At 42.4% G+C, this 25930-nt stretch overlaps 1 protein-coding gene and 1 long non-coding RNA gene across 9 annotated transcripts in view; both read right to left on the reverse strand.

The window, feature by feature from the left end:
- The window catches only part of KCNS3 (potassium voltage-gated channel modifier subfamily S member 3), a 40328-nt gene extending 23890 nt beyond the window's left edge, over positions 1 to 16438 (reverse strand). For 6 of the 8 annotated variants that reach the window (XR_010358028.1, XR_010358027.1, XR_010358024.1 and 3 more), the window contains exon 1: positions 15599 to 15780. The gene's annotated coding sequence lies outside the window, so the exon portion shown is untranslated. Of the gene's footprint in view, positions 1 to 11901; positions 11951 to 12466; positions 12702 to 15598; positions 15781 to 16112 lie in introns of those variants that run through there. The other 2 variants (XM_064411866.1, XM_064411865.1) reach the window with 2 other exon arrangements.
- Positions 16439 to 17776: 1338 nt separating this feature from the next.
- Positions 17777 to 25930, reverse strand: LOC135297903 (uncharacterized). Its single transcript, XR_010359831.1, has 3 exons — positions 25788 to 25930; positions 23387 to 23489; positions 17777 to 18024 (listed from the first exon to the last, which is right to left on the reverse strand). It is a non-coding gene; the product is annotated as an uncharacterized LOC135297903 (long non-coding RNA).

The following is a 25930-nucleotide window of genomic DNA, read 5'->3' on the forward strand; positions in this document are numbered from 1 at the left end:
CAAGAACCCTGGCAGAGTAAGTGAGCACTATAAAAACCAGGCAAGATCATGGAGTCACAGACCAATAGAACAGTAAGGGTCAGAAGGCACCTAAAAGACCCACCCTCTCTGACAGGCCAGGGACACCTTCCACTAGACCAAGTTGCTCAGAAGCCCATCCAACCCACCCTTGAACAATTCTGAATGAAGCAGGATGAAACATCTCTGGGCAACCTGTGCCAGTGTCTCACCAACCACACAGTAAAGAACTCCATCCTAACATCCAATCTAAATCTACCCTCCTTCAGCTTAAAGCCATTACCTTCCTGTCTGGGGGCACTTCTGATCATGACAAATAATGACAAATATAAAGCAAGTTTTACTCAGAAATAACTAAAGCAAGAACTTAGTGCTCAGCAAATTCTTTGTACACTAGACTGACTTACAGTTGAGACAGCAATATAAAACCCTATCAATGATGCCGATTATATTCATAATGGTGCCTCCATGAAAATGCTCTGGATAATAAGTTCAGTGGGAAATATTTTACTGCTTTATTTTGAGGGTACTGTAGTCATAATTTGTGCAAGATACAGAGAGAAAGTGGACCTGGCTTAGTAAGACCATGCTCCAGAGCCTGCTTAATGTGTTACTACTATTAAGTGATTTTTAGACTACAGAAGGAACATACAGGAAAGATTCACAATAACTGTGTCAAGAGGAGCTTGATCATAGGAAGGATGTCTTGTTTGACTTGAAGACACCTTGACTCCTGAGCCATGGACCAGGACATTGTTCTGCCAGTTACTATCAGAACCATTTGTGTCACTTCAACAAGTGACTCAAGCCACAGGGCAGTGACCACAGATGACAACTTCTGTCTCAGCACAATGTGCTCTCTACTCAAGGAAACCCTTCACTCACCCAGGAAGCTTCTTTTCCTCAAGGGTAAAACTGTGCTCAGCTGGAAATGATATTTTCCTGGAGTGCCAAGGCCTGTGTCATGAACATCCTAAGAATACAGAACTACCACAAACTTTGCAAATCTCAACTTGAAGTGCAACATTAACCTCTTTGATCTTCTTCAAATATAGATAACATAATAAACTGGAAACTATTCCAAATCACACAATTCTTGCCCTGGAGAGAGCACAGGAGAGCAAATAAACACATACCAGATGTTAGTTACTTGTTTGCTTTAATTGCTTCAGCTGTTTCAAGGAGCTACTGGCTGAGAATTCATATAGAATATATATATATACATATATAGAATATATATAGAATATATATATATATATTCATATAGAATAGAAAATGAAACAAGACACAGAAGATGGTCACTGGAAGAATGAACATTCCAAGATAATGGAGAAAACCCCAACAAATAGAAGTTCCAAATGTTAAGCTTCAGGGCTAAATAAAAGCCAGTCATAAGAAAAGCTGTGTGAAGAGGACACAAACTTTAGAATAAAAAACAGAATGACAGGATCTAACTCTCCCCAGTCTAGTTTGGAGATGGGCTCTAGCCAGTGTTTCTGCAGTCACCCATTGTTGGCGAGGCCACAGGCCCATTGTCTGGCTTGCAAGGAGAGCTGCAAATTTCTGGGCTTTTAGCACGCTGTGAAATCCCTAAAGCTCCCAAAAGGGGAGTCATGGAGACAGTTTGCAGATACAGTCCCTTTGAGACAGCTATGCCACAGATGTGTAACACATCCCAGAGTGCTGTGGTTTCCAACCTCTTCTGGAACAAACCACTAAGAGATGTTTAGTGACCACATGGATCCCCACATTTATTTGTCAGCAAAGCTCCTCTTTCTCAGTTATGTTTTGCATAGTATTTACAAAAAGTCCCTATTCTCTGTGAGGTTCTACACCACAAGTTTCAGGACTTTTTTTTTTTTGACGTGTTGAATTTTTGAGCATGGTATCACCTTGGCTACTGGTAACTCCAAACTGGGGCAGTTTCATCTTTTTTTAGCATTAATCTGTGATTATCCAGGCCCAACAGAAAGGAAGTTGAACTGGTTTACAGCTCTTGTGCTCTGCTACTTAAAATACTCAAACAGAGCACATGCCTACAGATTTTCTACCAGCTTCCTTCATGGCTATGTTGTCTTAGCCTCACCTCCTCCTTCCTGCACAGTTACACTCCATAAACCTCTCAAGATGAAGTTCACATTTTAGCATGGTTTCCTCTAAGCTGAAGGAAATTAATTAAAGGGCCTAGTCCTGCTCACAGTGAAGTCATAAGGGATGTAACACTGATGTGAACCTGAAAGGGCAAATCCCGGTAGCTCTACAAAGTATTTCCAGAGCTCAAAGTCATTTTTTCCCCAAGGAATCTGATGATCTTGGTAGATTTCCATGTTAAGGTTCCAAACTCAGGAAATTCAGCTGTGAGTAAATTCCCTCTAAAGAATCTTACTTTGACACTCAGCCATGCCCAGGAAGCAGATTTTGTCTCCTAATGATGCAGACAAACACCTGGGCTGTTACTTCTGCTAATTTCCCGACAGTTAAGAGCTTCTACCAATCATCCAAGCTACACACGTGCAGGTTTTGACACCTAAGTACTTCGAAAATGCTGTGGATAACAAACCATAACAACCTTCAGCTCAGGATCAACATTTCACTGATTGTCTAAGTGTTTGAATTTCTCCACTCATCATAGGGCAAATACTTGTCTAATGCACCACCTAGAAGTACTGTCTACATTTTCTGACTCACTGAGCAGAGAAAAACATTTAAATGCATGTATAATTTACTTGATCAATCACAATTAGGGATTTGGACTGAAATCCAGTTAGCATGACTTAAGTTGTTGTCTGTCAGCTGGGCAGTAATAACTGCTTTAGCACACTTAATTAAGCCTGGAAAAAAATGTAAGGTAATATTAGCACAGCCTCTTTCACTGTGATATAAGCTGCAACATTCAATTTGTTGTAATACTTGACACAGTTGAGTCAATTGTAAAGTAATTCACAGACTATCAAGGTGGAAGTTAACTTTAAAAAGTCCTCTAGCACAAACAGCAAGACCATCTGAAGAAACCACTCTGTGGTTATGGACTCTCTGTGAGGCAAAGAAGATAAATTAATCAGCTAAATTATGTTCTCAGCTGTAATTTACTTTTTGTATTCCACTAGCAGTATCATCATTTATCCAGAATATTGCATTAAAATGCCATGAAAATAACAGAATTATGCAACTACATTTCTTTTAAAAGGGATTCAGTACAACCTCCCAGAAGACCTCAGGTAAATAAAGCTGGAGTTGAATTTTGTTCTGATGCTACTTCCAGGTAAGCCTGCTTGGCTGTGTTCACCCCAGCACAATTCTACTGTCACCAGGCTGTTTCAGAAACTGAGTGCATGCCAAATGTTTGTGCAACTTTGCAATACAATGAAGATCAGAAAGAGATGATCATCATTTGTAAACAACTATAGCTGTTAGAAGAACTATTGACATTCAAATGTAAAATTATTTAAATATTCTTACCATTTTATTTAAATATTTGTACCGTTGGAAAATGGTCTTCAAATATAGAGGGTTAATAAAAAAATCACCTCCTTCAAAAGACTCGTAAGGAAGAAATGAAGCTATAACAACTGAGAGTAAAAGAACACATGCAAGAATAGAAGAAAAAGCATCTCCAGCCCATGGTCCCCACCACTCAGCCAGGCACAGGTTTTTGGGGGTGAACACCAGAGGTGGGGTCCACCTCTGCCATGACTACATTAGCAGCCTATATGAGTAGTGCCATAAAGTGTGTAACTTCCATGGGACTAATACAACATAAAATGAATCCTCCCAAAGTGACATTCTGCTATTTCCACTAGGAGGATACTGGAAGGGACAGAGGATATGCCAAGGGCTGAGTATGAGAAAGGAGCAAGGGAAAACACACCAGCTGTAGCCTGCACATGACAGAATGGGAATGCAGTATGTGATCTGAACTGCTTTCTCATATACATAAAGAACAAGTAGCAACACCTAATACCACCCAGTTATCAGAATGTCACCTTGTAAAATGACTAAAGTGAAAAAAAAAATTTAAAGTTAATCTCTCTCTGACTTGAAAAGGCCCTGGAGATAACACACATTATGAGAGTTAACAAGGCTTGCACCTTGCAACATTCCCGAAGGCTCTGTAATTTATATTCTGTTCATATAAATTAAAAGATCATTATCCACAACTAAGTGGAAGTGACAGATTAAAATGTGCTGGCTTGAAAACCAACCTGTAAATCCCCACCACTGAAGCACAGTTAGAATGCTGCAGTGACCAAACCTGTTCCACAGCCACCCCAGATAGACAGCTGACTACACTATGCACTTCCTTGTGTGCTCTATTGTCCCAAGGGCTGAAGTTCACAGAAATATTTGAGAAGATACCAAAGGCATTGTTACAAGCAGGTCAGCACTGCTGTGGTTGATGGTAAAATAAATTGGTTTTTTTCCAGGTTATTTTGGCAATAATTTTGTTTGACAGGTAGTATTAATGGCACCCATCAAGAGCACAGCTTCAAAACACAAAATACTATGTGAAGTGGACATTGCAACTTGTAGGTCTAGGTACCTCTGTAACAAGCACAATTTCTATGTATCCCTTCCCCAAATTATTTTTTGTACCCCATTTTCCACTGAGGTCTCCATTTTTTTCCATTCAAGTACTTCTCCAGTGATCACAATGAGCATAAAATCCTGTTGTTACACTTACTGGGATAATTTGTGGTACCACTAGTTGTCAAAAATATTTGATACATGATCCCAATGTCAAACACTTCTATATAGGACAAAAATTATGCAGAATAAAAATATATCAATATACTTCTTGAAAATAATTCTGCATTCTCCATCATTGATTAGTCTAGAATCTAAGAAAATCCTTGGTGAAACAGTAATTCACTTATAAACGTTGCTTGATTTTGAAAGGTACCTAGCTAAGCAAGGAAAATAATGCAGATACCCAGACACAGAGAGCAGTGTCCCTGAAGTCACACAGCAGATCAGCTGCCCACAGACAAGTTCACATCCCTCTCACACCATTACCTCCTTCACAGTCTCCCCAAAAGCTATCACACACCACTCCAGGTACTGGTACCCTGAGACATGTGGGCCCAGAGACAGCAGTCAAATGCATTCTGACAGTTTAGCTAATAAAAACCAACAAAAACAACAACTATATTTATCTAGCATAGAAAATCTAAACACCATTCCTGTATTTACAGTGCAGTTTCAATGTCCATGGTTGTATTGAGGGGCTATGATGGCAGAGGTGAGAAACTGCAGCATCTATCCCACCACTCCTCCAGGCCTAACACAAAGGGATGAACAATTAGACATTGTATATTTTCTCTAATACACAGGTCCATGAATCACTGAAGACTTTCCTGAGTTTTTAAGGAGAGTGTTAATGGTTCACAAGCACAGTGGTAAATTATACCCACATAACTCTTCCATGTTTAGGAAAGGAATACTGACCTTGGTGCAATTCAAAATACTGTTATCTCTTGTGGAAGGGGTACAGAGTGTTAAAATTAAGATTTAGCTCACTGCCAAGAAGACTGATCTGATACTCAAAATCTTCTATTTGTTTGTCCATCCTACATTTTCTGACTGCAAAGTAAAAGGAGGTTTTTTTACTCATTTCTCACTTTGGAGTTTGAGGACTGTCCTACTCTTCCTAGTACAGATGGCAGAGCTGCTGATCATTTCTGCTCCCAGATCATCTCTTCCCACTCCTAATTTCTTTACTTTTTTAAATTCATTTTGGAAGCAAGGTAATATTTTTAAAGGACGCAAATCCAATCACAACAGTCAATTTCACTGTGTGAAAAAGTTGTTCTGAGCAATCTAAAATCTCTGCACCACATAAAGTAGGACTTTTCCTCCTTAAACTGGAAAGAGACATTAACACCAGGATTATGTTGCAACACATTACAGCAGTAAAAACTGTAAGGAGACCTGGAACCAGTCTTGTCTGTGCTACCAGCAACAGCAAGACCTTCACTAGCAGCAGCCACAGGAGCAGCAGAGCTAAAAGGGCAGTTCAGCTACAGAGCACTCACCTGGCTACACATGACTTTTGAATCCATTATTCCTTTATTCTTTATTCTCCAAAGTTCTGGCTTTGGGACAAGCTGCTTGAACAAAAAAAAAATTGTCTCTCTGCAATACTGTTCTGGGTGTACATCAGCCCATTTGTTGGAGTCTTTTTAATTTATTTAGAAATAAGATGCTTACATTAGTAACATACCACTGAATACAGAAAACAGGCTTAGAATGGACCTTGAAGAGTAATGTAATTCAGCTTCTCCCCCTCCTCAAGGCAGGATCATCTACTTCTAGACAAATTTTGGCAGATGTTTATTTCATGTCCCATGATAAAGCCTCTCCAGAGAGGTTGTGGAATCTGGTCCAGTGCTTGAATGCCCTTGTTCTCCCAAAATTATTTTCCTAACATCTATTTAAGCACACTGTGTTGCAGTCCAGGCCATGGATGTGTACATGCACAGCAGATTTGGAATGGGATGGAGTCACTGAGGATGGACAGCAGAAACAGACTATCTACAAATTCTCCACAACAAGTCAGTTCTTTCCTTTGCTATATATTTAATTTTACTTGGCAGTCTGAGTAGATAAAGTTACATTGTATTTATTTTTTTATGTTTTGAAAAAATTCTATTAATTTCAGAGATAAACAAAGCTTTTCTTGACCACGGTGAAGTTCTCCAAGATATTCAGAGTCTCTTAGGCAACAAGAACACACGCAATTGTTATTGTGAATATTTTGAGTGAAACCTTCAATTGAAAATCTGTAAAAACACTTGTGTTTGCAGCATGGTAATCTCACTAAAGGAGTCAGTACTGTTCAATATAAATTCTCTTGACCCCAGACAACTCTGAAGCAGAGTTCCAAATCTCACTTACATGTAAGTTCTGCAGTCTGCTGTGATCCAACATTCACTTTCAAAGCATCCAAGTAACTTTTATAGTGTGCTAGTATGCATGACTTGGGGCCACAGGCTAAGGAAGGATATGTGGAGGCAGCTGGAAAAAACATCTGCAAGAGACATATGGTCCAGAGCCATGCTGCAAACCTTACCCACACTGAGGCCTCCAGCAGCCTCCCATTTCTTGGGGCACTCAGATTTTGGTACTTGCTCACTGCTCCTATGCTGGACATCGTTTGGTTACACCACTCCTCTTGACTTTCCAGGTAGCATAACAAACTAATTTGTGGTGGAAAGATCGTTTGGAGGTCATCTTCTCCCACCCTAGTGTCAAAGCTGGTTCAGTGAAAGAATGCTGTTCAGGGCCAATCGATTTTTTTTAACATCTCCAAAATTTCCCAAATTCTCTGGTAACCTAGTCCAGTCAGACCCCTCTTATGGGGACAATATTTCTCCTAAAGCCTAGTTAGACACTCTTTAGTTCCAGTCTGGGTTCAGTGACTCCTTGTGTGGACCTGCTGGCTGCAGCCTTGCTGGCAAAGCCCAGGATGCAGCTGGCCCTCACTGTGAGGGCACAGTGCTCACTTGAGCTCTGCATGCTGCCCACCCCAGTGCCCATGTCCTTCTCTGCAGAGCTGCTGTCCATTCAGTCAGCCCCCAAACTGCTGCATGGGGCTACTTCACCCCAGACGGAGTGAAGTATCCCATCAGTCAACCAATGAACTAATAGTTATCTCAGTCCTTAAAAAACAAAGGTGTTTTCCCTGTTTATTTCAACCAGGCTGTGCCCACAAAGCATTCAGCAAGAAAGGACATTTGCCAGAAAATGTGTGAAGCGAGGATGTGACAGGCTGAGATATAGAATTGCATCGCTGCACCACTGTTCAATTGAATATTCACAGAAGCTGAGGCATTGTCATTGCACACAAAAAGGAAAAGCCAGCAAGTAATTTTTTTCACAAAATAAGTACCAGTCCTAACCAGTGCAATTCACTTCAGCAGTTGTCAGTATTATTACCCATTATTTTTTCAGGAAGTGTTGAGTAGACACCATCACCTGGATTTACATATGCAAAGAAATATCACACATTTGCACAATTTGTAAGGTACTGGGGGTGCTGTGTGTGTGGGCTGAGTTCTGGCTAGTACGTGTTTGCACAGCCCATAACAATACAGCCATTTAATCAACTCAAAGGCAGACCTTATAAAATTACTCTGGTGCCATTTTCACTATTGTCTTGCAATGACAGAAAGTTTGGAACAGATATAAAGTCCAACCAGATTAGAAGAAATTTCAGAAGTCAGAACCCAGCCCTTTCTCTCCTTACTTCTTCCATCTTTTCTTTACAAATATATTTTTCTAATGTTTAAGATGACCCACACAAATGTCCAGAGAGGGAAAAATTAAGACATGTAGCTGCAAAAATCCTAATCCCACAAAATTAGCAGATGTTTTGTGGAAGACTTTAACAGGACAGGGGATTTCTTAGATTTTTGCCGGGGCTAAACTTAAGCTAGATAGATTCATAAACTTCCACAACAAGCCCCCAGGATCTTGAAGGCACCACACACCAAGAGCTCCAGAAGAAGATATGAGATCCTAATTACGTCTTCCAAGAAAGAATTGGAGTAAATTAAGCATATGCAGTGCATTGGAAGAAACTAAGAGCAAAACAGATTTGGGAGTTGTTGGTAGTCTCCCTTTATAAGCTGCTGCTTGAAGCAAAGTACCCCTGAACATCACTGTAAGCAAAAATTTGTTATGGGCAGTGCTAATCTACAGCTCTCTAGAAGAAAAAGATGATACTTGAAATTATATTTTTTTTTCTTTCTGTCTACTTTTGAATGAAGTACTTCAGTATGTGCTTCAGTATGTGCAGAGAAAAATGACAGCTTCTGCCTCTCACTTCATTTGTGAGGCAGTTTTACCACAGTCCTCAGACTTTGTATCTGAATAAACAAACCCTTGATATAATTTGAAATCAGTAATACTTATCTAAGAGAACATGTCTGACTGCCTAAGACCTAAGTCTCAGGGCTAGGAGATTTTAGAGGTGTCAGCTGAGACTCAGTCCAAATTGTTCAGAGACTTGGTCCGAAGTTTTCAGATATAGTTGAATACACACAAGCAAAATGAGATTTTTCAAGTCACGTTGGACTTCTGAGAAGCTAATGAATAAAACCGTGGTTGAGTATTGCCTCAAACCAGGGCTTTTGCTCAGCTCCAAGGATAAGTGATAGCCTAAGAAGACTGAAACACATCCCTGCCTCTAGCAGTTACAGAAGACCTCAGAAAAGAATGGCTTCATGGTCAGGAAATGGATGAAGCATCCCAGAGGGACAGGAACAAGCACTTCAGCTAGCAGCAAGTGCTTGCAGATTAAGCTTTTCTCACTTTCAAGATTCACAGGTTTCAATGTGAATCCACAATAACTCTTATTTGAGCACCAAACATGCTATGAGCTAATATTCCCTCTGTTTTGTTCTTTTCTGTCATCGTAACAAATTAATCAAATTAAGTGGGAAAAACTTCTCGCTGTCTGGCCTAACATCCAACAAACTGCACAAAAAAATCATGACTCCCTGAAAAGAACAGCTTACAATGAGAACATAAACACCCTTACTGTTTCCAGACTAATAGCACTGAGCTAAAATACCACCAAGAACTCATTCTATCCCCCTTCCCCAGCTGAAGCTTTTACCAATTTCATGGGTGAATTAAAAGAGCAGTATTGATCTATGCTGGCTGCCCTTTTCAGAGCAAACATTGCACTGGACAGGAAGACACACAGATCTTCTTAGCTTAAGAAGAATATACAAGGCAGCATCATTTTCAGCAGCTAATTCAAGGGAAAAGGTGTCTGCCCCTAAAATGTCATGCTGAAACCATCATTCAATGCTTGTCACTAGCTACAGCTAGATCAGTCCATGGAGGACTGATTTACATTTGTGCTGCAGTAATGAGTGAGATGTTTTCAAAATGAAAACCTAACATTGCTCTATTTGCTCTTCTCTCAATGGGCAATAAATGAAATTCATAAAATTACCAAGCAGCTTTGGAATCATAAACTAATTAAATCAGCAGTAACTGACCGAAATAATTGAAGAATTATATATACGTAAATATATATATATATATATATATATATACACACACAAGATATTACAAGATATATAGATATAAAATATTCAATAAAAAGAAGTCATGTTTGGGACATGCCCAGTCTTCCACCACCCCTGTTTTAAACATACTGATTGACAACAATTGTCCACAAAATTAATATTGTAGATTTATAATTGCATCTCAAAAACCATGAGGTTGATTTTTCTCTCACTGAAGCCAGGAGTGAGAACCCCCTTGCTCCCTGTAACACACACCACCATGGTACCACAAAGGTTTTAGAGCTGAAGCCTCCACAGCAGCTAACACCACTGGAAGCAGCAACAGCTCTTGTCAGCTGAAGGTGAAGAGGTAGAAGAGAAGCAAGGATCATGGCAGAGCAATGAGAAGTGCTTCCAATTTTTATGAAACTACACAGGCTGTGTTATAACTCCTCCATGCAAACCAAAGCTGTTATAGATTTTTCCTGATTTGATTATCTGCCTCCCACAGGTAACCTGCCTGTACTTATAGGAACATCAACAGCCAATCTGTTAGGCTCAAACAACAAAAACCAGAGAAATATGAAACTCTATATGGGGCACAAAATTGCCAATAATAAGTTTTACAAGACTGATGTACAAGATAGGTTTTGTCTATAAATTTCATAGCACTTTATTAAGTGCTGTGAGGCAGATGCCTTGAGCTCCATGCTTTGGAAGCTGAACCAGGGACTTGAGATGTGACCTTCTCGATGTCATGCAGCAAGTCAACATGTTCTACTTCAACATTGTGAGGCATTTTTATCAATCAATGTTCTACTTCAACATTCCCATGCCTGTGAAGTCTGCCATTGCTTTGAGGAGAAGACAAGCGATCCTCCACACAAGTTGAGCTCTGAGCCTGTCATTAGAGTAGCATGGAGCTAGAATGATTAAACACATGGAAGAATCAACCCGTTTTTAAGATATCAGCTGGCATCTAAACTGCTTGTCCAAGCTGATGAACAAAAGACAAAAATGTAAAAAAAGGAAGAAAAAGGAGAAAGCAAAATTCTGCCTCAGATCATAAACAACCTTTCCTCCTTAAACCATCCACACTCCATTTTGTTCATGTGACCTTTGCTGGTTTTTACTAACAGGCTGGTAAGACCAAAAAAAATTTAAAAAAGGGAAGTTTATTTCTTAGCCTTTACCCCGTTCAGAGCATACACAGCTCCAGCTGCACATGTGCACCTCCAGAGTACTCACACAGCACAACACCTCACAGGGCAAGAAGGGACAACTGCATCTCCTGCTGCTGCTGGCACAGGTGAGGATGGTGCCAGGCTGCCCATCTGCCACCATCTGCCTGTGGACTGATTCTGGATTCACAGTCCAGCAGCTCTGCCTGTCCAAGATCAACCTTTAAGACATAAAGCTTCCTGGAGGAGATGGCAACAGACACGGAGCAAGCCAAAGCCAGGCTGATGTCTGCAGCCAGGGCAGGTGGCTGCTCTGAACAAAAGGGAGTCTGAAGGGCTGAGCTGTGGTGGCCTCTCTTGGAGCCCCCTCCCTGAAATTCCTCAGCAGCTGTGAGGGCTGGTACATCAAGACCCCTCACCTCAGCCCCCACTCACCTGTCAGGGATGGAAAGGCAAAATGGATAAGACACCTTAGTGTGAAGGGCAAGAAGATGAGCTGGAGAGTTTGTGGATAATAGAAAGGAGAAGAGAAATTCATGCTATGACTAGGGACATCAAGAATATCCAGCAGACAGACAGCAGTGACAGAAACAATTTAGAGAGGGCAAAATGAGCGAACCCTTCCACACCTTTATATCAACATTACCAACACACAGAGACCCCCATTTTTACTCCACACTTACCTGAGCTCCTTGCTGAACAGTGAATGAAAATTGAGGTCTCAGGCTTTACCTGTAACATAGCAAATAGCCCAAATGTGCAGCAAAGTAAGCAGAACAAGAACAGTGACCACAATGGGACCTTCTAATACAAATAATAAAGCTCATTTTGCCAGAAGACAGATGTCTCTTGAAAATTATTGTGGAATGAGCTCCCTCAGAAACTAAGGACCAACACAGTCAACATCATCTCCCTTTGCAAGAGAGATAAATATTCTAGAAGTCATCTCCTTTAAAACAGAATGAAAAAAACCAAAAGAAAACCATTACAAGCACCTGTCATATACAGAACACCCTTGCAAGAAAAACGAGCCAGTTTTCCACAAATGACAGATGACAGCAGTTTAACACACTGCTGTTAGCACGTCAGGTACATTATGAATGAGAGAAGATGAGCAGAACACATTCACATAAAATGGAAAGTACAGTAATAAGGAAAGAAGCATCAGTAAAATATGGGAAAAATGAAAAGGACTAGAAGGAAATGAGGTATAAAAAAGAAAAAATTGTAAGGAACAGAGCAACATACTGAGGTAGTATCTTGAAGCAGATATCCCCTGCCATTAATTGATGCAGCACCATTGTCTGGAACAGGTCAAGGACAATTTCTGTCAGTTGAGGATTTGGTCCTCCACACAGAACTAGGCAATGGCAATGACATTATCCTGCTTGGTTTTCTTGGGTCGCCTTCTCCCTCAGAAAGTGAAGAGGCAACACAGGAAGAAAATAAGATGATAAATCAAGATAAATATAAGATGAGAAGGCAAGATAAAGATAAGATAAGGCAAGATAAAACGAAAATATCCACAGATTAGTGGAGTACATTTTATTTATTCATGATCTCTGTTTTATTATGTGTCCTTGGCAGATGTCCCACAACTGAAAATTCGCAAGGCAGATATTGATGCGAGTTTAGAGACTTGAGCCTTGTTTCTAGTCATTAGCCTTGGGCAGATCTTTTTAATATATGTGCCCCAATAGGCAGTAAACAAGTTCCTTAAATCAAGAGTCTTTGGACAGGAGACATGCTGCAAACAAATGGGCTTAGACAGAGACTACAGAAAGTAAGACCAAAAGCATGGTCTCAACCTATTTTCAAGTAACCAAGGTGAAGGTCAGGCTGCTCATACAGATACTGCCTAACAGGACACAGACTGCCTCTGACCAACTCACACCAGACCCTGCCTGGCACACACCGTCCCTGTTAAGCAGCACTTATTTCACCTGAATGGGCTGAGCCTGCCCAGCTGGCAGGACAGGGATGCCAGCAGCAGCAGCAGCCACGGGAGCGGTGGCAGCGGTCATGGAGCGATCCCAGCAGCGAGGCAGGACACGGCAGGACATGTATCCAACACCAGCCTGGCCAGGGCCCCAGCCAGCACAAAAAGCACACCTCTGGCAGACGCACAGTGCTGAGTGCAGGAAGCTCAGCTGCCTCACTCTCCAGGCAGGTTTAAGGTACCTCTGCAGCTCGGCTCAGTCACTGCAGAACCTTGTTTTGCACTGAGGCTCAATGGTCTCAGCACTGAGTGTCAGAAGTTGATTTTATCCTGCCTGTGGCTGTAATTTCACAGCTAAGGTGATACCGGTGGCCAAACACAGATTTATCATCTTTTCAGGTGTAAGGTGGTTTTATTCTTCTTGCCCTGGGAAATGTGCAAAGTTCTAGAGAGGGTGAGCAAAGAACTGCTCCTCCTTCAGGACCTCTCGTTTCTACAGAGGACATTCTAGTAAAAACATCTGATCTCACCTGTCCCAGGAACAATTCTAGGGGTCACACTGCAGTTTGTATCAGCTCAGCTGAAAGCTGATTATTGATTTTCTTTTGCCCACACTCACAAATAGGAAGTTGAAAGGCTGCTACAACTTCTGTGGGTTGCCTTAGTGCTGAGACAGGTAGACAAGACACAGACATTCACAGACAAGGAAGGTCTCTTAAAAAAGAGGCTTAATGTCCTCTGCTACGAATAATTATAGATTTACTCTTTTTTTAATTGCAAGACTCACTTAAATCTGTCCAGACAGTATAAAGCAGATCTAACAGACAAGTAAAGAACTGTGATTTAGGAAATCTGATATTATTTCTGGACCTTCCCCATACTTTCATTCCTGAAATTGAAAAAAAAAATTGAATTATACTGTGCCCCTTTTTAAAGAAAACTGTTTTGAAATCTACAGCTAAGAAGCACCCTTGTAAAAACTAGGTATGACTGCTGTCAGTTAAAGTTCTTTTATCATCATTTAGCTACCTACCTGAATTTAAACAATTTACACAATTTCAGAACATAAAATCATTTCTGTGTTCTGAAATAGAATAGCACCACAGTGCTATCTCAGCATAAATTTATATTCAGAAATGAAAAAGTTTCTTCCTTATAAGCTTTATAATTGTCTTTCATTCCCCCAAATGACTACGGGTTTCAACGCTGCTGCTATGGGCAGCTTCCCCCCCGCAGCAGATATTAAATACATCATGCAAAGTTGAAAAGCCACCTCTACTTCCTGGCTTAGGATATGAACTCAGATCAATTCCTACCAAAACTGTAGGTTACTTAACCCTAACTGATTAGAGGAGAGACAGATTTTGGGAAAGGCTGCAGTTTTGACTGAGGGAAGTAAGAATGAGTGGTCCAGGACATGTCTCTGAAAATGAGATCTGCCCCAGTATCCCAAGTCAGACACCCAGAACTTGACTCACACATCCCCTCTGAAACTCCTGGCTCCCGTACAAAAGGCATGCCTGCTCCTTCTGTCCCCTTAGGACGGTAGCTTGAGTGCCTTATGCCATCTATTGGCCTAGACCAGTGACAGGCACTCGGAGGAGAACTTTAATTCTGGGAAAGTGACTGTGTTAAAAGGAATCTGTCGGCAGATCTGTAAATTCCGCTAATGGAATCAATACACTGCCGCTGCTCAGATCTTGAGGTCTACCTTGCCCAGCAGACACACTGAGTTCAGCTCCCAGAATAACCAGCAGCTGTGCTTTGCATTAGGCGAATGATAAACAGTACACAGCGATCCCGCAGGCAAGAAAAAACAGAAAATAAGCAGAGAGAATTTTCACTGTCTTACACATGAACATTTTAAAAGTCATTCATAAAAAGAGAAAGCTCCTACAAAATCCACTTAGTTCTAAAATCTCGTTAACTATCCCCAACTTAGTAAAGTTTACTTTACGCGCACTACATTCCCTTAGCCACAGAGGCTACTGTGTGAGCCCTGGACGGCTGCTCACATCTAGTTTGCTTTTTAACCTAAACGAGTTTCTGAAAGACACGGCAGAGCTGTGCAATGCGACAGGACTCAGAGGCATCGCTCCTGACCCTCTCCCGCACAGGCCCGTACAAAGCAGCCGCGGAGATCCCGGCAGGACGGGTCCCCTCCGCGGGCCAGAGCCGCGTCCCTGCAGAGGGGCTGCACGTCCCGAGCCCCACGGTGCAGGGCAAGCCTTCGGCGGGGCAGCGAACGCCAGCGGCTCCCCCTGCCCCAGGTGGCTTCCTGTGCACCCTTCCTCCTCCTCCTCCTCCTCCTCCTCCTCTCCCGAGTGTTTGCCCCGCAGAACGCAAGGAGAAGACACCGCGCCGGGCTCCGCGCTGTGCCCCCCGAGCCGCAGCCGCTCCGCCGGGGCCGCCCCGCCGCGGGCCGGGCCGGCGCTGCCTACCTGGGGCCCCGCCGCGCTGCTCCGGCTCCGCGGGGCCGCCCGAGGTGGGAGGGGAAGGCAGGCGGCGGCAGGCGGGCTCAGCCGAGTCCCCTCCCCGGCCCCGGGCATCCCCCGGCCCCGCGCCCCGCTCCCGTCCCGGTGCGCGGAGCCCCTGCGGTCCCGCAGCGCCCTCGGGGGCCCCGCTCCGCTCCCCGGGGTTCCGCGCCGTGCCCGAGCCGTGCCGCCTTGCCTGCGCGGGGTCCCGGTCCCCTCCCGCCCGGGCGGTCGGTGTTCCCCAGAAGTCCCGCTCCACGCCCCGCGGATCCTGCTCTGTGGCGGAGTCCCACCCCCACGGTTTCCTCTTCTTTCCCGGAGCGTTCCCGCACTTTGCCTGTCGGTCCCGCACAGCATCCCCGGCGGCTCGCCCCGCGCCCGGGGACGTCCCGCTCGGTTCCCCCGGGGAGTCCCGCACCCCCCGGATCCCGTCTGCCCGGCTGCGGACCGGGCTGCGCCGCTGCCTCGCCCAGCCACCTACCAGGCACGCCCGGCGGTCCGCGCTGTCCCGCGGCTCGGGCCGGGCTCGGGAGGGGGCAGCCCGGCCGGAGGGCGATGCCGCCGGGGCGGAGCGGGCTGGGCCGGCCGCCTCCCGCCCGGGGCTGCGGCAGCGCCGCCGAGCCGGTGCCGGCCGTGCCGAGCCGCGCTCTGGGCTGCGGGGCTCGCCCCGTCCCGCTTTTTGTGCCGCCGCTGAGCTGTCAGCGCCGGGGGATTGATCTGCCATCGATTCCCAGCGCCGGTGTGCTGAAGTGGCACATACGCGGCTTGATTAGCTGGCGGTGCAGCCCGAGATGCGGAGTGTCCTCCGCACGCTGCAGAGGAAATAATTTGCTTTCCGTGTTATGCCCCAGAGTAGTTGTCTGCTTGTGTCAGGGCTCAGTTCTGCCCGGGTTAGAGTCAGAGGGCAATGGGAAGCCAGGCCAGCTCTCCGAGTAACTCGAAAGCACAGCTGCGACAGCGTTCCACGATTAAACATCTTGTGTGTTTCAGCGGTGTCGTTTCGAAAATTGCCGATAATGAACGGGGAGGTTTATTCCTTCATTACAAATTTTGACACAATGTAAAGTATTCTCTGCACGTTTGCCAAACTTTTCGAAACTTTTCACTAAGAAAAAGTACTCTAAAACATCATCATCATCATCATCACTAATTGCAGGATTAGGGGGGAAAAATCTGTTTCACAACTATTTCTGCCAATTATTTTCCTAATCAATTTTAGCTTGAAAAAAATCTTGCACAAATATTGCATAAAATTCTCCTGTGTTTTGGGGGGAGATTTTGTTGTGGTGAGTGTTTTTAGAATTCTTTACATATTTTAAGGAGAATAATTCAACAACCTATTTTTTAGAGGCAGTCCAAATACTTACTGTGTCTTCTTGTTGTGGCAATAATTTTTTAGTCTTATAAGAATCCTCAGTTGTGAAGACTGAGGAGAGGGGGGATCCTAAGAGAATACGTTTCTGTCTGACTCTGTTCACTGTTATTCCCTTAAGATACTATTGCTCTGCAGGGGAGATTCATTTTATTACATGTTATGGTGTATAATAGCATTAATAAATTAATTTTTTATCACATTTCTCTTTCATTAATCACAGAAGTTCATTAATCACTGCAGAATATGTCTTGTCCAGATATTACATCAACCCTTCAATGTTGTGCACAGCAATATGCATTTATGCTACACATCTTTTTCAGAAAAGATAATTAGGCAGGAGCACAGAATGACATTTAGTTACAGAAAGTTTGTGAGAAAGCCATGCCCTGTTTGCAAAGTGAGTTCCTCAGAACTGTTCAAATACAAGAATGTGAACAGAATACTTCCTGAAGACGAATGAGGTCATCTTAGTGGGTCATTGGAGATTTCAGCATAACATTTGAAAGATCCTGCAGAAATATTGTTACTGACTTTTGCAAATGATACTGCAGCACTGCAGCCCATCAGATGGTTACACAACCTCAAGTCATCACAGGCAAGAATGTGAGATGCTGAAAATTGCCCCAGAAGATGAGCTGCAGCTGCCTGGGCAGCAAGGACACACAGATTTCTAACACAGTGACACCTGTAGTGACAGAGGGGGAAAAGGTAGGTTTATTGCCTGTGCCAACACGGCTGGTGACACTGGTGACTCTGTCCTCAGTGCCTGTTGTGGGTGCTGGATGTGTCCCATGGTGCTGCTCTGCCTGGCAGGAGGGCAGAAACATGCTGTCTTGGCTGCTCATCAAGCCTGTCGAGCTGCAATCTGCATTATCATAACTTAGAGCTCCTTGCATCAGCATCATCCTGCACTGCTCTTTTCTAAACAACAGACCCAGTCCCCTGAGGGCAGCACATTTAGAAAAGCCAGTTCTTTCCTCCCAGTGTTCTGCAGGCCCAGGCATCTTCTCTATTTCATCTGCATCAAGAAATACCACAAAACATAGGAATTACATTTATTTTTGTAGTTGATGCATCATGGTTTCTTTTTACATAAGCAGTGTCTGAGCACTGAGATGTCTGAAGAAACATTTTCCCTTTTAAAGCAGTTTTTCACGTGCTTCCTCTAAAACACAGCAACTCCCCGGAGCTGTGATCATGCTTTTACATGGAGGGCTGACTTGTGGGTTTTTGGCAGGTTTTAGCAACTTCATTTTAAAATATGCCCTGGAATTTTCTTGACTCAATCATCTGGAGAAGGAGAGATTTCTATCTTCCTGATGCAGAAAAACTTATTGGCAGCTGTTTATGGTGGGCATGAGCCTAGTTCCTGGCAGTGAGAAAAAGAATTGAAAGGAAATCTAAGCTATAACACCATCATCTTCATTGCACTGCAGTGGTTTACAATATTGCAAAATGGTGTTAACTGTTGCTCACCAGCTGAAAAGGATTGTGAGACAAAGACTGTTAAGGAAAGTGGCATACATAAGGCTGGCTCGTAGTATCTTGTGCTCTAGCCAAGGGTCAACCAGAAATATTATTCAGGAACAAATAATTACAAAATGTCCAGATTAGTCTTTAAAAATATTAACTCCTTCAAATTGCTGGTAATAAGTTAACTCAAGACAAAACTGTTGTTTTAAATTTATCTTAAGATAAGAAGATTTTCACCAGTGGAGTGAATGGAGTGAGGAGTGAACATATGGCTACATCAGAAGGGATTGTGACCCCCCATAAAATAGCTTACATCCTTTTTATGGCTCTTTAAAGCACGCAGTGGGCCTATCCAAAGTCAAGCTGCCACTGGCTAATCTAAACTGGAAACAGCAGTGCCCTGCCTGAGCACTGTTGTGCATGTGTTTGTTGTGTTTGTGTAACATTTCCATCCCTAGGGACTGGCCATTATCCCCCCGCCAATTTGTTTTCTTCCCTGAATTGCCTTCATCCAACCAAAATATGTCAGCAGTTACACCAGGGGGACTCTATTAAAGACAAATGGACTCAATGTTCTTCCTGAAGAAATACTCATGATTTAAGCTGCACAGCTGCAGGACAAATTTAGAGTAACTCTGCCTAAGGTACTTTCTTGGGGAAAAAGGAAAAAAAAGGTGATTAGAATGGCAACCCCTCCCATCAGCGAGAGCTGAATCTGCTCTACTCTGCCTGCTGCAATCCCACCTTTTCCAGCCTGCTAGGGACACATGGGACAGGGACTGCAAAACCACTTGCAGCCCCTGCAGTGCCTGCTGGTGACCATCCACGGCCACCACAGCAGCCAGCACAGGGTTTGACTTGCTGCTACAAAAACAGGTACAAATCACAGCTTTTCACACTCCCATTGCCTTACATGTGCCTCAGTGCAGGACTCTGGGTTTGATTTGCACCCTGTCTGGGTGAAAATTATCTCGTTCAATGGAGTTTTACTTGGGGTTTTCACTACCTCCAAAAGCTCAGTCCTGCCTCTCATACGAATCAGGGAAACTACTGTTGCAGTATTATGTTTTTGCATTGTCACAGGCAAACTGACCACAGGTAAAGAGAGGTAAACTGAGCCCTCTTGTATTTGCATTTCTGTTCCAGACCTGGGGACTGTCTTAGGCTGTTTTGATTTAAGAAAGTCAGTGGGAATTTTCAATTAATTTTATTCAGTTCAAGGAGATAAACTTTATCTGTGAATGGCAGGGCCTCTCCTTAATTATCCTGAGAAAATAACTTCATATAATGCAACCTAGTGCCTTCAATTCATTAAATAGAATATTTCTAATAATAAAAAAGTATTGACAGAAGAAAGTCAAAGGGTTTTAAATGGTTTGTTAGGCAGCATGATCCAGTAACCTGAGGAAAAACTGCATCTGCTGCAGAACTTAGAGCTCTGGAGGGTTTTTTACTATTTTTTAATGCTGAAATTGTTAGTTAAGTATGAATAGTCAGAGAAGAACACTTCATTTGAATTTAAAAGCATTTGCAAGTGTTGCTAGGAATATGTGAACCATAACAGATCTTCAATTAAGCAGAAGGTAAGAAATTTATCAGTGTCAGCTCCCTGGTTACCAGGCTATTGACACAGTTCTTAGAAAGATAAGTCAAATGTACATGTGCATTAAGCATATTGTATTTCTGAATTTTTTTTTTCCATTAATAATGAAAATATATTAACACAGAATCTTGTTTAACAAAAGATGAACAGTAAATTACTGAATCACTACTCAGCAAAGTAGGTAGGAAATTCCTGGTGCATTTTCTAACTCAAAGCAATCTCAAGTTACAATGTGACCTGTAGCAGGATGTGTCTAAAGTAGAGCCTTGTGAGCACAATGTATAAACAACAGCTCCTGTGGAAATGTTGAATGCAGCAGCTGTCATTACGCAGGCTACCAATACAGTAATTACACTTCAGATGTGTAACCTGGCTTGCCTGTCACAGCTGAATTCTTGTTTACAACAAATACACTGGGGTTTACAGAGCTGTGCCTTTTTGAAAAATAATTGGAAAACATAGTTCCTAAGGTAAAAGATGATGAGGTCTTTCAATGGGAAAAGGATGTCCATAAAGAATGGTGAAAATGGCTTGTATGCAATCTTTTAATTTCTACTACAAGTTTATGGCAGGGGAAGGAGTGGGTGTGTGTGCTTAGGACGCTGCAGCAGAAGGTGGGGCCTTCTTTTGTCAACCTTTTTTTCTCTTATTTTTTTCATTTCTCCTTTACTGTCTTTCTTCTCCATTTTCAACTCCATTACTATTCAGTATTATTAAGGTAGTCCCTCAGGAACCTCAGTCCAGGCACATAATTTCATTTGGATAGTTGGGACACAGTCAAGTACAGAGGAAGAAATTCTGAAGATTGAATAAGACAGGGCTATAGAAGAAACTAAAGATCAGGGTTTGGGAAGCAAGATAATGCTAAAATGAATAGAACAGTAGTAAAGCTACAGCAGTGTTTCAATTTTCCTTAATTATTTTCTTTTCTTTTTCTTCAAATCTATAATATTTTTTTCTTCTAGTTCTAGTTTATTTTCATTCCTTTTGGGGATTTTTCATTATTTTGCATTTTTGCTCAGCTCCAAAGTCCTTGACATGTCCATTTCTCTGACTTTCTGTCACCACCTTTGTGGGTGAAAAATAGGACTGCAAAGATTTTCTTCAGTACTTCAGAGAAAAATGGGCCAGGAATCAATATTGCTATACTGGCATAGTAAGGGTATTTACATCTGAAAGCATTCTACCTTGCTTTTCTCATGAATAATGAAAGAAATCAAGGCATTCTTGTGGGTCCGGGCTAGCCAAAAAAAAAATCTTTGGGGAACATGAAGGGACTACTACATTTTCATTTCCATCCTTTGTTCACTTACTGTGTTCTGGAAAAAAAAAAAAAATAGAGCACTAAAAGGTAAGAATTTTGTCCCCCATTTTGGAAAGTTTATATTCTGAAGAATCCATAGGTGCAGATCATTGACACTAATACTGTAGAAGTTCCAAAGAGGTTTGATACAGAAGTCTTTCAGTTCTAGAGACGCTGCATTTTACTGAAATGGTAAGTTCTCCTATTTGCATCCCTTCAAAGGCTAGGTCTTCAACCTAAGATAAACAGGACCTTATTTTTATCAGTTGTAAGTGGTTTGATGTATTCTGTGTATCTTAAACATGCCCCTGATAAAAAGAATTTGACTTTTGAGGGGATGCTCATCTTCATGTGATTGAGTACAGGACAAGCTTTAGCCTAGTGGTTTGGGCTAGGAACTTAAAATCAAAGGATTAAAAGCAATGTAGAGGAAATCACATTCTATGTGATTAAAAAACAGGGAAATCTTTTTTTCTGGTTAAGACAAAGGATATTTATATGACTTTTTTTTTGTCACTCTCCAAAAAAGGCAGCATCAGCAAAATGACTGCACAGCTCGTTGCAGATGAGACACTAACATGTTCTTGATGACAAAAACACTCACATTCAAAAAGGAATGCTTGTTCTGCCCTCAAAAGAATTGATAACCATCCTCATAACTGTATCTACAAACAGGGTAAAAATTTAGATCTTGGGTGGAGAAAGTGGATTAAATGGGGTTTCTTACTCTGTTTTGCCAAAGTCTCCTTTGGCTGCTATCTAATTTTCCACCAAACAGCAATATAATCTGTTGCATTACGCTTTACAGTCTCTCCAGAAATCTCCCTGAACCCAGGACATGAACATCTCTGAAACCCCAGCTTTAAACTCATGTCGGGTTGATTTCCCAGCAGAGAATGACTAAGCAGGACACACTGGTGGTCAGAAGTACTTATGATTGGCTTACTTTTCATAGTGCACGTGATTTTTTTGTGGAGCCTCTCTGTCCCTTTTTGTGTAAACAAGCTACATTTCATATAGCTTTATGTTTAGCACAGCATATAAAATGTTTGTTACAGTTTTGTGCTGCTTCAAGGTGGGAACTATTTTACATGCAGCAGTTCAAATGCAATGAGTGGAAAGGCATTTAAGGAGCCCATCTGCTCAGAGTTTAGACTTGAAAGAGTAGAGAAAGGAGTCATTAAGGTAACTGGTCACCCCATGGCTATGAGCTACGAACAGAACATGACCATAAAAATCCCAAGGTCTTCAGCAGAGATAAACTTTCCTATCATTATGCATTGTTCTGGTGAAAAACCTCATCTGTGTTCTAATCAACTCTATTACAGAGAAACATGCTACTTGGATGTTCAGATGAATGGAGAATCAAGTGCAAAAAAAGTGAAAAATTAGGGTGCTTCAGTCCACAAAATGAAGAGTAGCAGTATGAATTCTCCTTTTGAAAATGAAGCAGAAATCAGGAGGCGAATAAGAGTTAATTGAACTCACAAGCTGTATTGGTACAAGAATGAATCAATAAAACTGCTCAAGAACCCAGTCTAGATAAAAATTACAACATGTCAAAATGCCAATGAAATAAAGGTCTGGAGCATTCTTTCATTAGAGTGTTTGAGGGAGAAAAAAACTGTAATGGTTTTTTGAGTGGGTTTTTTGAACCTGGTGAAAATTATTGTCTAGAGGATTGCCTATAATATTGGAGTACTAAGTAGAGGGATTTATGGACTCTTAAACTTCTGAGATTTTTAAGGATACCACTGCAAGCAAATGTGAAAAACCTCCAATTTAAAGTAGCACCATTTAACATTTGCACAAAGGAAGCTGTGATTTGTCAACATGATCAAAAGTGCTTTTAATGCTATATCAAATTTCTTGTCCTGGTTAAAATCAGGTACTTTAAGAACTGCTTCCTTCAGCAACAAGCATCTATTTATATGCCCAGTTTGAGTGTGAAAGCACTGGATAAACATAGATGCAAGCAAACATTGATGAGACTGGTCTTACCAAAGTCAAAACAATAAATCAGCTACGAAGCAATCTGATTCCTTAATGGAAAGATAGATGAATCCCACAGTGAGCTTAGGTTTAATGGCACTGTAGCACCCTCCTGTACAAATGCAATAAATAGTACAGAACTCAGTAAAATATTTATCTGAATAAATTATGAAGGTTCTAACACAGTACCAAAACATGAGCTTTCATACCCTACAAGTGTATAAAAAATATTTTCCCTCTAACATTTGGATTTTTCCAGGTGAGTCAAAGTAGTTGCAGCAGAATCTGTTATTTTATTAATATTTACTTGAACACCAGCCACTGCTCGTTGACTGCATGAGATTAAAAAAAAAAACCAAACCACTTATCACCTTAAGGGGATGAAGATATTCAAAGCACATTGAAAGAAAGTAAACATCAGTGCTGCTTCCCAATGCTGAGAAATAAAGAGATGCCAAAGGAGTTTAAAGCAAACTGCTTTGCAAACACCGGATTCAGTTGCTACACACAGAAGCTCTAAAATCTGGGACATCATATCTGGATTAACATGCAATATTATCAGGCTGATGGATAGTTTTGAAAGCTCCATCCTTACTCTGATACAGATGTCAGAGTGCTGCTCTTTAATTTAACCATGGAACTGGATGGGGATTTCACCTTATGTAAAATTAAGTCATATCACTAACTGTAACATGATTTTGTTTTATTGCAGTAGTCTTGTCTCTAATATGTATAAAATCTAGAATGGCATATTTGTACGTTTTTTAGGGCATGGCAATGCTACCATAAAAACATCAAGCCAGTGCTCCCAAGCAGGAGTCCTCCCTGGCCAGGGCATTGCTGCTCTTTAGCTCTGCTGTACTGGGCAGGCTGGAACTCCAGTGGGAACTGGATTTGAAGGGACTGTGACATGAATGAGTCCATGACAGAGCAGAGATTCACCTGCAGTCTGTGGAGAGTGCCCCACCAGAGCAGGTGGATGCCTGAAGGAGACTGTGACACTCAAAGGATGAGATGGGGGTATGTAATGAAGTTTTATTGAACAGTATGGGACCTGGGCATGATGCAAATGGTTTGGAATAAGGGGTGGAAGGTGCTGGTTTGGGCTGGAGTAAAGCCAATTTTCTTCAGTGTCTGGTATGGGGCTGTGTTTTGGATTCATGCTGAACACAGGGTTGATAACATAAATGTATTTTTCTTATTGCTGAGCAGGGCTTACACAGACCCAGGGCCTTTCCTGCTTCTTGTACTGCCATGCTGTCAAGGGGTTGAGTGGTATGTGGGAGGGTGGGAGGAGACACAGCCAGGACAGGTGACCCAAAATGACCAAAGGGATATTCCAGACCATATGGCGTCATGTTCAGTATATCAAGTGGGGGAAGAAGGAGGAAAGGGAGGGATGTTTGAAGTGATGGAGTTTGTCTTCTCAAGTCTCTGTTACTTTGATGGGCCTTGCTCCCTGGAGATGGCCAAATACTTGCCCAGCCACGGGAAGTGGTGAATTAATTCCTTGTGTTGCTCTGTTTGTGGATGTGGCTTTTGTTTTCCCTATCCAGCTGGTTTTATCTCAATCCACAAGTTTTCCAGTTTTTACCCTTCTAATTCCCCAATCTCACTGATGGGGAAGGGAACAAGCAGATGCAAGGGGCTTGTTTGCTGGCTGGGGTGAAACCCCAGCAGGGTTACTACATGAACAACCTCCTGTTTAATTTGTTCAAAAGTTTGTTGTTGTTCAGGACCCCACTTAAAGCTTTTCTCCCATTCCACATGATAGAGTGAGTTTACAGTCTGACCCTGGAATATGCACCCTCCAAAGACCCTCAGTGCCTAGGAAAGCTTGTGTTTCCTGTTTTCTGGTTGGTGAGGACATAGCTGCTATTTCATTAACCACGTCCTTTGGAATCTGATGACATCCATTTTGCCATTTTAGTCCTAAAAACTGAATCTCCTGGGGAGTTCCCTTGACCTTTCTTTGCTTTATGGCAATACCAGTCTTTGGGAGACTCTGGATTACCTTCTCCCCTTTCTCAAAAACTTCTTTTGTAGTGCTGCCCCATACAATGGTGTGGTCAATTCACTGCAAGTGTTCTGGACCTCCCCCTTTCCCTGCAGTCTGACTCAACTGCAGCCATGCCTGCCCAGCTGCTCCCTCCACCTCAGAACCAGCGTTACCCCACAGCTCCCCCACCACATTTGCTCTACCAGAAGGAACTCCTTCTCTCAGGAAGAGACTCCCTTTCCCTGCTCCCAGCAAAAATGTGAGATGTAGAATAACCTCCAAATCCTAGCCATGCTCCCTCCTGGCTACTGCAAAAATTAGCTCTGTCCTGGCCAGAACCAGGACACTGAGACACTACTAAATGCCCATGGAATTCTGAAATGATTGGTATTGGCATCTGTCATCACCTACCATGGTACCCTGTGGGAGCTGTGGTTCAGTTGCTGAATATCTTCAGTTTCTTTCCATGGAGAGGAATCTTATGCCATGCAACAACTTCCAGGATGCAGGACAGACTGCTACTCATTAAGACATCAGAGCCCATTGCATCTGGA

This window comes from Passer domesticus, chromosome 3 (assembly GCF_036417665.1).
Source record: "Passer domesticus isolate bPasDom1 chromosome 3, bPasDom1.hap1, whole genome shotgun sequence".
Classification (NCBI taxonomy): domain Eukaryota; kingdom Metazoa; phylum Chordata; class Aves; order Passeriformes; family Passeridae; genus Passer; species Passer domesticus.